This window comes from Lactuca saligna, chromosome 8 (genome assembly GCF_052625555.1).
Source record: "Lactuca saligna cultivar CGN05327 chromosome 8, ASM5262555v1, whole genome shotgun sequence".
NCBI lineage: Eukaryota > Viridiplantae > Streptophyta > Magnoliopsida > Asterales > Asteraceae > Lactuca > Lactuca saligna.
In genome coordinates, this window is record NC_136424.1 from 205,787,473 (window position 1) to 205,801,246 (window position 13,774).

The window sequence follows — 13,774 nt, forward strand, 5'->3', positions numbered from 1 at the left end:
CTCAAGGGACCTAATCTAGGATTTTCATCGGGACAAACATTACTGCTAAGGGGTTTCCTCAACAATAGATATCCTAAAGGCAACCATGAGGGGGATAGAGTACACCGGTGAACACATCCTTCACAACAGCTACAGGTTATGAACTTGCTAGCGTTCCACTGGACTGTCTAGAAAGAGTCTGTGGTCGTCATCCATACTCCACTAGATGACTAGGTCTACATCAATAACATCGAGGACTCTCATATGTTTATCACACATCAACTATCTACCCATGTTCTACCCAACATATTAGTAGATAAAAATATATATTTTTATACATGGTTTAAAACCTAGTATAACATGGTCAATCAATACATATTCCACATAACAGATGAGGCACACACACATAATACGTATTTCATAGAGAATAAATCAGATCTATGAGATAGAAGGAAGGGAATATACATTCACACATATAACAACAAAATATACACATAACACGTATTTTATATAAAACACTTCATAATTATGCATTAGATAAAATAACTACACACTCATTTAATCAGAAGATGATCGGACAGCACTACGGCTCTAAGAGTAGTATTCTTCGGTGAAATTGGGATCACTTCGCACACCGGGCTTCTCGCGGGCAGAGCTTCGGCTTGGAAACTCTTTTATTCTCGAGATCTTCAGGCTTCGGGACTCGCTTCAGGTCTCGGGATGATCACCGGGGCTTCGGGGGTTAAAATAGGGCTTAGAGAGAGTATCGGGAGTGGGAGAGAAGAGATGGAGCAACCAAAATCGGCTGCCCCTTGAATTCTATTTATAAGGCTGATTTTCATTCCTCACATCGTGATTTTCTAAAGCTCACGTCGTGAGCCCGATAGGTCACCGCGTTCGTCATTCGTCCACTTGTGTCTGCAGCTTTGAAAGGTCAAATCGGTCTGCTCACGTCGTGAGTCCTGACACAGGCTCGGTTTTCGTGCCCCGAACTTCAGAAATTTATATCTTTCGCATACGAGCTCCATTTTTGACATTCTTTATATCCACACGTAGGTGAGATTATGCTCTGCAACTCTCTTTTAGACTCTATTGGCTAATTTTGACTTTAATTTTAATATATTATTTTTAGTAGGCCGGGACAGGTAAACTCCGTTCGAAATTCATAACTCCTTCATATGAACTCCGTTTTCGTCTGTCTTTTTTTCGTTTCACTACTATCGATGAGATCTTAGATTCTCATTTAGATTTTTTCAACCAACAATCACTCGATCTCGAATCGAGTATTCGGGCTGCATACTGCTAAGCTGAAACTTCGGAAAATCATAATTTCCTCATACGAAGTCAGATTTGGGCATTCTTTTTATGCACGATCTCGGTTTAACGAACCCTAAGACTTTCATTTAGATAAATAAAGCTAGATATCGCTCTAACGTAAATTTCACTTTTTACGTCATTCAGCGTTGCCGGTTCTGTCGCGAAACTTCGACGGGTCATAACTTCTTCGTTATAACTCGGATTTCGGCATTCTTTATATATTCGAAAACCTCATTTCAACTACTACAACATTATCCGTAGATATCGAGCTTATCTAAAATTTCATTTTGATGCTTATTTTTATTCTTAATTCAATTAAGTCACACAGTTAAGCACGAAACACATAATACTCAAATAATACACTTCTATTATTTCAAAACGGGTTACAAAGGTTAACCTAGACTATTATATCAACATTAATGATAAGCCCAGAAACACAGGTGTTACAATTCTCTCCACCTTAGAATGATTCCGTCCCCAGAATCACACATCAAAAAACAAATGCGGGTAGCAACTTATCATGTCACTCTCCGTTTCCCAGGTGAGATTCGGCCCATTCATGTGTTTCCATCGGACAAGCACTAATTCGACCATCTTGCATCGCAAATTCTTAGTCTTTCGGTCAGCGATTGCCTCTGGTTCTTCAATCAACCTTTTGTTCTCATCGATTCTCAATTCCAAAAGTGGAATCATGTCGGGAACTTCTCCCGTGAACTTCCTCAAATAACACACATGAAAAGTGTTATGAATTTCATTCGGTTCTTCGGGTAATTCGAGCTTGTAACCTTGGTTCCTAATCCTCTGAAGAACTTTAAATGGTCCAATAAACCTTGGACTTAATTTTCCCCTTTTACCAAATCTTATAAGTCCCTTCCACGGCGAGACTTTAAGCAAAACCGAATCTCCAACTTTAAAAGTCACCGGTCTTCGCTTATTATCAGCATAACTCTTTTGACGATCCTAAGCTGCTAACATTCTTTCCCTAATTATTTTCAACTTTTCAGCAGTTTGATGAACCATCTCAGGTCCCATAAACTGCTTCTCCCCAGCCTCAAGCCAACAAGACGGTGTACGACACTTATGTCCGTACAAAGCTTGATAAGGTGCCATCTTTATGCTCGAGTGGAAACTATTATTGTAGGAAAATTATACCAAAGGTAAATATTCATCCCAGTTACCTAGGAATTCCAGGGTACATGCTCTCAGCATATTTTCAAGTGTTTGTATCGTTCTTTCGCTCTGACCATCAGTTTGTGGATGGTAAGTTGTACTTAAACACAACTTAGTACCCATTTCCTCTTGTAGACTCTTCCAAAACCTCGAGGTGAAACGGCTGTCACGATCTGATACAATCGTTAACGGAACACCGTGAAGCCTCAAAATTTCCTTCACGTAAGAATTTGCAAGCTTTTCCATAAACCATTTCTCCTTGGCTGCTATGAAATGTGCACTCTTAGTGAATCGATCAACGACCACCCAAATCATGTCGTGACCACTTTTTGTTCTGGGCAGTTTAGTGACAAAATCCATAGCAATGTCTTCCCACTTACCCATAGGCACAAGAAAAGGTTCTAAATTCCTGTACGTTTTCTGATGTTATGTCTTGACTCTCGCACAAGTCACACACTCAGCCACATACTTTGCAACATCAAGCTTCATCGTCGGCCACCAGTAGTAGGGTTTCAAGTCCCTATACATTTTAGTGCTACCGGGATGAATCGAGTACATGGCCTTGTGAGCTTCTTCCATCAGAAGATATCTGACTCCTTCTATCTTAGGTATCCAAATCCGATCTTGGAACACCTTCAGTCCATGACTGTTTAAACCAAACACCAACATTTTGCCCAAGCGTTCCTCCTTTCGGTCATTCTTCTCAAAAGCTTCTTCTTGAGATTTCTTTATACTCCTTACAATTGTCGAGACAACTTCTATTCTCAACGCTCTTGGCCTTTTTCTCTCAAGATTGACTTTCCGACTGAGAACATCAACAACAACATCTTCTTTACCGGGGTGGTAAAGTATTTTGCAGTCGTAGTCCTTAAGTAACTCTAGCCAGCGTCGTTGCCTCATATTCAATTCCTTCTTACCAAAGAGATATTGGAGACTCTTATGATCAGTGAAAAGTTTGCACTTCATGCCATAGAGGTAATGCTTCCATATTTTCAGAGCGAAAACTACCGCTACCAACTCCAAATCATGAGTCAGGTAGTTCTTTTCATGCTCTTTCAATTGTCGAGATGCATATGCGATCACCTTATCTCTTTATGTCAAAGCACAACCCAATCCAACCCCAGATGCATCGCTATAAAGAGTGAAGTCTTCAACTCTATCGGGTAGAGAAAGTATTAGTGCCTCGCATAGCTTCTTCTTTAGCTTCTCGAATGGTTCTTTATGCTTATCATTCCAAGCATAAGTAGCTCCTTTTTGGGTCAAAGCTGTTAATGGAGTAACGATCGTAGAAAATCCTTGGATAAACCTTTGGTAATATCTGGATAATCCCAAAAAGCTTCGGATCTCTGTGGGATTTTTCGGTGGTTCCCACTTCATCACAGCTTCGATCTTCGTTGGATCAACCATTATCCCTTCTTGGTTGACCACGTGACCCAAGAATTGGACTTCTCGAATCCAAAAATCACATTTGGAGAACTTTGCATATATCTTCTCCTTCTTCAACACTTCCAACACTTCTCGCAAGTGTCTGCCATGCTCCTCTTGGCTTTTCGAGTAAATCAGAATGTCATCTATGAACACTATCACAAATTTATCAAGGAATGGATTACAAACCCGATTCATTAAATCCATGAATGTTGTTGGAGCATTGGTTAGTCCAAACAACATAACCAAGAACTCGTAGTGTCTATATCTAGTTCTGAATGTAGTCTTCTCGATATCTTGCTCTCTTACTTTTAGCTGATGATATCCTGACCTTAGATCGATCTTCGAGAAATAGCTCGAACCTTGCAATTGATCAAACATGTCATTAATCCTTGGCAATGGATATCTATTCTTTATTGTTGCCTTATTCAACTCTGTATAATCAATGCACATTCTCATACTTCCATCTTTCTTCTTCACGAATAACACCGGAGCTCCCTAAGGTGATGAACTAGGTATAATGAAACCTTTGTCCAATAACTTCTGAAGTTGCATCATCGGCTCCTTCATCTCCGTCGGTGCTAATCGATAAGGTGCTTTTGCTATTGGCGTCGTCCCTGGTAACAAGTCTATTCTAAACTCCACTTGTCTATCAGGCGGTAATCCGGGAAGATCTTCAGGAAATACTTCCGGATAATCACATACGACAGGAATGCTCTGCATTGCCATTTTCTCCTTCTTAGCATTGATCACGAATGCTAGATACGATGTACATCCTTTGGCCAAACACTTTCTAGCTTTCATTAATGAAATGATTCCAGAATTTACTCTGCATTTATCTCCATACACCGTAAACGACTCTTTCCCAGGTGGGTTTACTTTGACTATCTTCTTCTTGCACAATATCTCGGCGTCATTGGCGCTAAGCCAATCCATTCCAAGCACGATGTCAAAACCGTTTAGTTCGATAGGCAATAATTCCTTGTGAAATTTATTCCTATTTAAGTCAATTAAGATGTTTTTCATACGATGGCTAACAGGTACAAACTTGCCACTAGCAACTTCGACTAATAAGGCATTATCTAGTCTATCAACATGCAAAGCTAGTTTTCTACCAAATTCATGCGAAATAAAGGAGTAGTTGGCTCCCGAATCAAATAAAATTTGGGCAGGCAATTTGTTTACGAGAAAGGTACCTGAAGCAACATCAGCTTCATCTTTAGCAGCTTCCAGTGTCATCTGGAATGCTCTCGCCTTCGGCTTTGGCGGAAAGTTGGGTCTTGCTGCCACCTTCTTTTTCAGGAAGTCCCTCGACATGTATCCCTCCTCACCAAAACCATAACAAACTTTCCTAGTGAGGGTGCATTCATTGGCATAGTGCCTTGGCTTTCCACATTTAAAACATGTGGCCACCACTTCACATTTCCCATGATGCTTCTTTTTACATTTGTCGCAGCACTTGGCTTCGCCTCCACCTCCCCTCGAACCAGGCTTCGAGAACTTGTTTTTCTTGTTGGACCCTGAAGGTCCATCGAACTTCCTCTTTTCACCAACCTCTATCCTTTCCAGACCCTTTTCCTTCTGTTGGGCCTCCACATTCTTAGTTGCTCGAACAACTGTTTTCAGAGTGGTTTCCATCTTAACTGTCGCGCCAAAGTCGACAGGCAGTCCATTAGCGAACCTCTCAATATTGGAGAGTTCCGTTGGCACTAGGTACGAAAATAACTTCATCTTCTCAGTGAATGACGTAGCATAGTCATCTATGCTCATCCTCCCCTTCTTCAAGGTTTGGAACTCATTGTTCAGATCAATCAGATATATCTCTAAACAATACTGCACCCTTAACTATTCCAAGAACTCCTCCCATGACATTTTTAGGGCTTCTCCTCGTGGCATAGTATCTGCCAACAACTTCCACCAAATCAAGACTCCAGTCTTCAGTTGTCTAACTACAAAGACAGTTTTCTGTTTGTTGCTACAGTTGCAACTTTCAAATACCATCTCCATTTCAGAGATCCAATCCATAATCTCAACAGGCTTTGGGCTTCCAGAAACACTTGGCGGCCTGGGGCCCAAGAAATTTTTGTACATTCTCCCATCCTTGTTGTTTCTCCTTTCTGGGTCGTTCCTTCGTTCTCCTTGAGTCCCAACTTGACTCATAATGCGACTATTGTTTCCTTCCTCCGATTGCTTGGGAATCAATTCGGGTTCCTCAATAGGTATGATAGGTTCATCCCTATTATTATGCAACATCTGTCGCATTTCTTCCCTTTGGTCAGCTAACATAGCCCGAATCATGGCTTGCACCCCAACCATTGTTATTGGTTCTCGTGCTACTGCTACAACATGTATTTGCTCAATCAGTGGCGGTTGATTCCTGTTTTCATCCGCGTTTCTAACGCCACTCCTTGTTCTCACCATTTTTTATCTGAACACCGAATAAGGTGAAATTAGATCCTCATCCATGATAGATAATTAAATCATCCTTATTACTCCAAAACGTTTACATGTTAATTCTAATACCGTAGACGTACGCTTAGAATCCTACACGTATAAGGTTTCCAGATCCGGTCGGCAACAGACCATAGATCCGAACAAACAATATCATATATGGTAACATATAATATTTAGCACATAAAAACATTTTAGGCAACTTTCCTAAAATAAAATAGTGCTCGTGTCTGAAATATAACAGGCACACATCTAACAACCTTCACTTAGCATTCTAAGTCTAAGTCTAGAAATCCTACAAATTCCTAGCTTGCTTAAACTAATGCTCTGATACCAACTGTGACATCCCCAAAATCACGGCCAGAAAAGACCGATTTCATTTATACTTTTTAAAATAATTTCAGAGTAAATCCTTTTGATTTAAAAGAGTTGCGGAATTTGTTCCCAAAAACAAAATATGATAAAATAACATTTATCAAAGCATTTCATCAAGAGATGCATTTTCATTATATAATCAAAACTCGGGATGTCATGTTCCGATACAGACCATAAAGCATAAACGATAACATTACAAGTCATTCAACAAATATACATACACAGACTTGTAAAAAAAACAACTTCGTGATTCATCCATCTTATGCCCTCGCACCACTACCTGTAATACAAATAAATTGAGTGGGTCAGGCTTGGGAGCCTGGTGAGCAGATATGGTTTTCAACCCACAATAAATAATTATATTTAATTTCACCAACCAACAATAACCCGATTACCCATTCCCATTATCCTCACTTTATGTCCCTAAAACAACATCTATCTCAAGGGACCTAATATAGGATTTTCATCGGGACAGACATTACTACTAAGGGGTTTCCTCAACAATAGATATCCTAAAGGCAACCATGAGGGGGATAGAGTACACCGGTGAACACATCCTTCACAACAGCTATAGGTTATGAACCTGCTAGCGTTCCACTGGACTGTCTAGAAAGAGTCCGTGGTCATCATCCATACTCCACTAGATGACTAGGTCTAGATCAATAACATCGAGGACTCTCATATGTTTATCACACATCAACTATCTACCTATGTTCTACCCAACATATTAGTAGATAAAAATATATATTTTTATACATGGTTTAAAACCTAGTATAGCATGTTCAATCAATACATTTTCCACATAACAGATGAGGCACACACACATAATACGTAATTCATAGAGAATAAATCAGATCTATGAGATAGAAGAAAGGGAATATACATTCACACATATAACAACAAAATATACACATAACACGTATTTTATATAAAATACTTCATAATTATGCGTTAGAAGAAAACAACTACACACCCACTTGATCAGAAGATGATCGGACAACACTACGGTTCTAACAGTAGTATTCTTCGGTGAAACTGGGATCACTTCGCACACCGGGCTTCTCGCGGGCAGAGCTTTGGCTCGGAAACTCTTTTATTCTCGAGATCTTCGGGCTTCAAGACTCACTTCGGGTATCGGGATGATCACCGGGGCTTTGGGGGTTAAAATAGGGCTTAGAGAGAGTATTGGGAGTGGGAGAAAAGAGATGGAGCAACCAAAATCGGCTGCCCCTTGAATTCTATTTATAGGGCTGATTTTCATTCCTCACGTTGTGAGTTTCTAAAGCTCACGCCGTGAGCCCGATAGGTCACCGCGTTCGTCATTCGTCCACTTGTTTCTGCAGCTTTGAAAGGTCAAATCGGCCTGCTCATGTCGTGAGCACCGTCTCACGTCGTGAGTCCTGACACTGGCTCGGTTTTCGTGCCCCGAACTTCAAAAATTTATATCTTTCGCATACGAGCTCTGTTTTTGACGTTCTTTATATCCATGCGTAGGTGAGATTATGCTCTACAACTCTCATTTAGACTTCATTGGCTAATTTTGACTTTAATTTTAATATATTATTTTTAGTAGGCCGGGATGGGTAAACTCCGTTCGAAATTCATAGCTCCTTCATCTGAACTCCGTTTTCATCTGTCTTTTTTTTTCACTACTATCGAAGAGATCTTCGATTCTCATTTAGATTGTTTCAACCAACAATCATTCGATCTCGAATCAAGTATTCGGGTTGCATACTGCTAAGCTGAAACTTCGGAAAATCATTATTTCCTCATATGAAGTCAGATTTGGGCATTCTTTTTATGCACGATTTTGGTTTAAAGAACCCTACGACTTTCGTTTAGATCACTAAGGCTAGATATTGCTCTAAAGTAAATTTCACTTTTTACGTCATTTAGCATTGTCGGTTCTGTCGCAAAACTTCGACGGGTCATAACTTCTTCGTTATAACTCGGATTTCGGCATTCTTCATATATACGTGTTAGAACTAAGTTCTTTTAGGATTGAATGATTCTAAACAAGTTAATAAATAAGAACGTAATAAAGAACACGAGAATTGTACTGAATATGTCGAATGATTATAACTTCAACACCTGAGATGAGCTCGACGAAGAACTTCAACTGTAAAGGAGTTTAGGGTTACAAAGATAATTGTAATGAATGACCCTTTTATATTATGCATACATGCATGCATATTTATATCAAAACCCTATTAGCTAATCTAGATAACCACGGATGGACAGGCCCAATCCGGGTACCAAACTTATGGCCCAAGAGGCAACACAAATGGATTCAACAATCTCCCCCTTCGCGTCTTTGGAGCCGAAAATTCATTATCTTTTAATAGTAGTCTTCTTCACAGTCTTGAACAACTTCGGTATAATAGCTAACAGATGATGGCGAAATGTAAGGTACCACCGAAGCATGTGAGTGAAATTTTTCTTATCAGCCTCTGAATTCTACTTGCATCGATGTATGATGTTAATGATATGCTCCAAGAAGTCTGTTGAAAAGAGATGTTTATCAACTAGAACAAGTAGAAACCTGTGAGCCTCACCCTTCGTGAACATGACAGTAAGATGTGTTGAATCTATCTGTCCCATTTTCATCTTGTTCACATCACCAAGTTTCGGTGTAGTCTTCACAGTCGGCTTCTTATTCATCACCTTGGCTACCTCCTGATCCATAGTAGCAATTTCATGGATGTAGGAGGCCAACATTCTTTTCAAATGTTCTAATATAGGCTCATATTCTTTAGGACCATAAAGCAGAATGTTGAACATCAGAATCCAATCATGTGGATTGAGATTGGGAAGATCTACTAGAGAGATGATTGACATCGTGTTTGCTGAACCACAAGTGATCTTGAATTCTATGTTCACAAACTTCCCAGCAGGCAAAGGTTTAAGAAGCTTGACTGAAACAATCTTTTGTGCACTCCAAGTTAGATACTGCGGTTGACCATACTTCAATTAGAAGTCTATAAATTCTTTGTCAACCTTTGGATGAGGAAAAGGAACCTCAGCAGTTGCCTCAAAGCAATGAAACGTAAAATCTTTTTTGCTAATAGATATATTGAACTGCGAGTCCTTGGAGTTATCACAGTCAAACGAAGTAACTGGTTCCAACCAATAGACAGAAGAAAACTCAATCGCCTGATTGATAAGTGTCTCTCTTGTCCACTCGGGAAACAAAGCCTTCTTGCATTTCAAGGCATCTTCTTCTTCTTTGTTTCTCCTTTCCCTCTCATCAGCTTCCTTAGCAATTTTCATGGTCTCATCTAACTCTCTATCTCTTTTCTTTCGTTTGAGAGCTTCAGCTATGGTTTCTTCTGTATCACTGTCACTTTCATTAATGGTCTCCATTAGCTTCACTCTAGAACCAGAACCTGAAGCCACATTAGCCTTCAATTCCGTTGTGACTTTCGGTTGAGCACCTTCTACTTTCACATTCATTCTCGGTTGAACAACACGAGCACTACTCTCCCCCTTGTTTTGGAGGTACAAACCCCTCCGAAACACCCTTCATTTCGCTCAGTATTGCAAGGGTAGGAAGGAGTTTGGATTTGAGATGATTGCGAATAGTAAGAGTCAAAATAGGATCATGAGCTTCAAGTAAATTTGTCAATAGATCCCTCACTTCACCTGCATAGCTTTTATACATGGCCCGTTGAGTTTTCAACTAAGAGATTTCTTTTTCAGCTTGGGCTAGCTGCACCTGTTGAACATCAATGGTGGCTTTGTGCTTGGTCAGATCCTCCTTCAAGGCACTTTCGGTTGCCAGATTAGCATGAAGAGCATCAAAATGAGAATCCAATGATTGTAAGAAATAAGTGGTCTCTTTTTGAAGGGATGAGCATGCAGCTTCGAACTTAGAGCTCCCATCGTGAAGGGACTTAGAAAAGGAGTCCACAGAGGATTGTACCTTAGCTACATTGGTTTCAACATGATCTTTCAACGAATCAAGGAAAATCTGAGTTGTATGAACAACCTCAGTAACCTCTGTTGTGGCCTTTTTTCATGTAGATGTAGATGCATCAACTGCCTTAGTAGACTCGTCAATGGCCTTGGTATATTGCTCTATGGCAGTCTCTACAAAGGCTTTAAGAACCACACCACCATAAGCTTTGCTATCTTTGAGCAATTGATCTAACTTGTCATGAATGCCTTGTAAATGTTGACTTGTAACATGAGCATCAGCATCATCATCATCATCAGTTGGAAGCCTGTAAGGATTGAAGTAGATGGAGTCAGATTCCTGATCTTGTCCCCTAAGAGTAGCACCAGAATCAGTTGAAAGGGTTGGTGATTGAGGTTTGGTGATGACAGGTGTTTCCGTTGCAGTAGTAGCCCCCGTATCAGATACGTTGACTTCCATTGTGGGTTCAAGAATGGCAGTGGTTGTGGATTCTGTAATGATTGGAGATGATAAAGGGATTGTGGAAACAAGAACAAAAGTAATGGGAGGTGGAGGTGGTAATGTTGTTTCTTAAGTTGTGACTGGTGGAGTAACAATAGGAACAGAAAGAGGAATGGTTTGTTTCGGTGATGGGGGTGGAGTTGGAATTCGGTTGTGATTGGGAGATTCTGTTGGAGTAGGAAAACGAGGAGGAGTATGCTCTCTAGGTGAGTCATGATGAACCTCTTCTTCCTTATTTTCCTCATCGTCATGTTTTGATCTTGGAGGAGTGGGACTCTTAGTCCTGCGAGCCATCTTCTTTATCTTCTTTTTCTTTGGTTGAGAAGAATCCCCTTTGTCAGATTTGCATTTATTTGACTTGGAGGATTTAGGTTTTTACTCCTCTTTTGGTTCTTTCTTGGAAATCTGCTTCCCTCTGTTGTTGGGTTTATCCAACGCATCCAGTGCAACCTTCTGCTCTGGAGAAAGCACTCTCGGTCCTTTAGGAGGAAGTGTCCTCTACTCAGCCATAACATTGCTCTGTTCTGCAACACATCGATACATAGTTTCAGGAATGGATCCATTGTGAGAAAACTTTAGTGGATCCGAAAGAATAATCTTCTTTGAATGGAAAGTGGCGATAAAAGAAAGTAAAGCATCCTTCATAATTGGAATCTCTAAAGAATCGATAGCTTTTCGTGTAATCAGAGTCCAAAATCTTCCACAAGAGACTTCAAAATGCCTCGTTGACGTATTGAGGCTCTGCACCACCTGAGACCAGATTATCGAACCATAATCAAGATTGATTCCGTTGTAAAGTCCATAAAGAATGGTGAGAAAACCCTTGCTGGTACCGTCCGAACCACCACTTCGTTCTGCTAAACTCTTAATCAGTAGAGTGAGCTGGCCATTCCACTGAGACGGTGTGACAACCCGATATTTCAACTACATGTAAACGACCTAAAAAGTCAAGTATTGTAACCACGTTAGTTGTAATAAAATTTACTTCGAAAATAAAATATTCAAAAATCACTAATTAAATTACCTTTTATGATAGATGTCATTAAACCATGATCGTACGTAAAAAGAACGCTCGAATCCGACTTCGTATAAGAAAGTTAGGAATTTTTCAAGTTCGGATTAATGGCACACGACTAAAAACTCGAATCAGAGATCGAGCGACTTTTGGCCGGAATGACCTAAACGAGAATCGAAGGTCTCATCAATGGTATTTCAGTGGTAAAAAGTCTGGCGAAAGCCGACGTCAGATAAAGGAATTATGAATTTTTAAAGAAATTTTCTTACCGCGACCTTTTAAAAATAAATAATAAAAATAATTTTGGAATTTGCCGACGGAATCTAAACGAAAATTGTAGAGTATGGTCTCACCTTCGCGGGGATTATAAAGAACGTCGAAAACGGAGTTCGTATGAAGAAGATATGAATTTTTGAAGCTTATTAAATAAATTATATATAAATTTAAATCAAAAATCCGGTATTATCCGAAGGGGGAGTCACCGTACTCATCCGAGTTACGCGCCGCGTAACCCCGTACGCCCTGCGTACGCGAGGGCCTTGGTCTCGGTTCATCCACGTCGCCCCTATGCGAGCTATCCGACTCGTCCCATCCGACGCGAGGCAGTCGAGGACTCGGTCACGCATGACGCACGAGTACGCCCCGCGTACCGAGGCTTCTCAGACCCCTATAAATAGAGGTGCGAGGGTTCCGGGAAAAACACCCCATCTCTCTCATTTCTCTCACGATATTGCCTCGATTTCCGCTCCCGCACTACCCCGAAGCCCCGATCACTTTGCTCGAGTCCCAAAGGTCGTTCGTGCCCCCGAGGTTCCCGAGAATCCCGAGGAAATCCACTTTTGCAAGCCGAAACTCTGTCCGGTTTTTCATCTCGCAACCTCCGATCTTACAAGTGAGTTCATACCCCTATAATTCACGTTTTTAAATGTTTTATGAGTACTTTTACATGCTTTTAAGGGGGGGGGGGGGGGGAATACAAGTAAAACACTCGGTTATTATTGGGTGTTATATAAACTTTCACTTTACGTGTTTTATCAAAGGAATCATATGTGATTTGAAACTATCAAAGGAAATCTTTTATATGCAAAGTATAACACAACAACATTTTATCTTTTGAAATGATAAACGATTTAGGTATTTATATAAATCAGATACTTTGCTTATATTACATTCTGTGTGTCGGTTTTGGCACTACAAAAACTACACTTTTCATAACAAGTGAACATTTTCACTAAGGGTTTATTCAACAAATAAAACACACTTTTAGGAAACTATAATAGGTATAGTTTCACGAGGATACTACGAACTTTACATACATGGAAATACTATTACGATAAGCTACTTTCATATACAATGACTAACGAACATTTTCATACGTAAATCTGTTTTATACTAAGTTTTGTGAGACATTAACTTCACGTACGTTCGAGTACACATTTCAAGTCCTGTATTATATACCAGAATCCCTTGGAGGGGGAGCATGGTGTTTGTGTATAGATCTATACGGGCTTGACAACCCGCGCCCTGACTATTAGCTACAGTCCACCTTTTGGGGTGACAAACGTCAAAACATTCAAACGCCTGAAGAACATTGTGTATAGGCATTCGTTGTCAATAGCATGGTT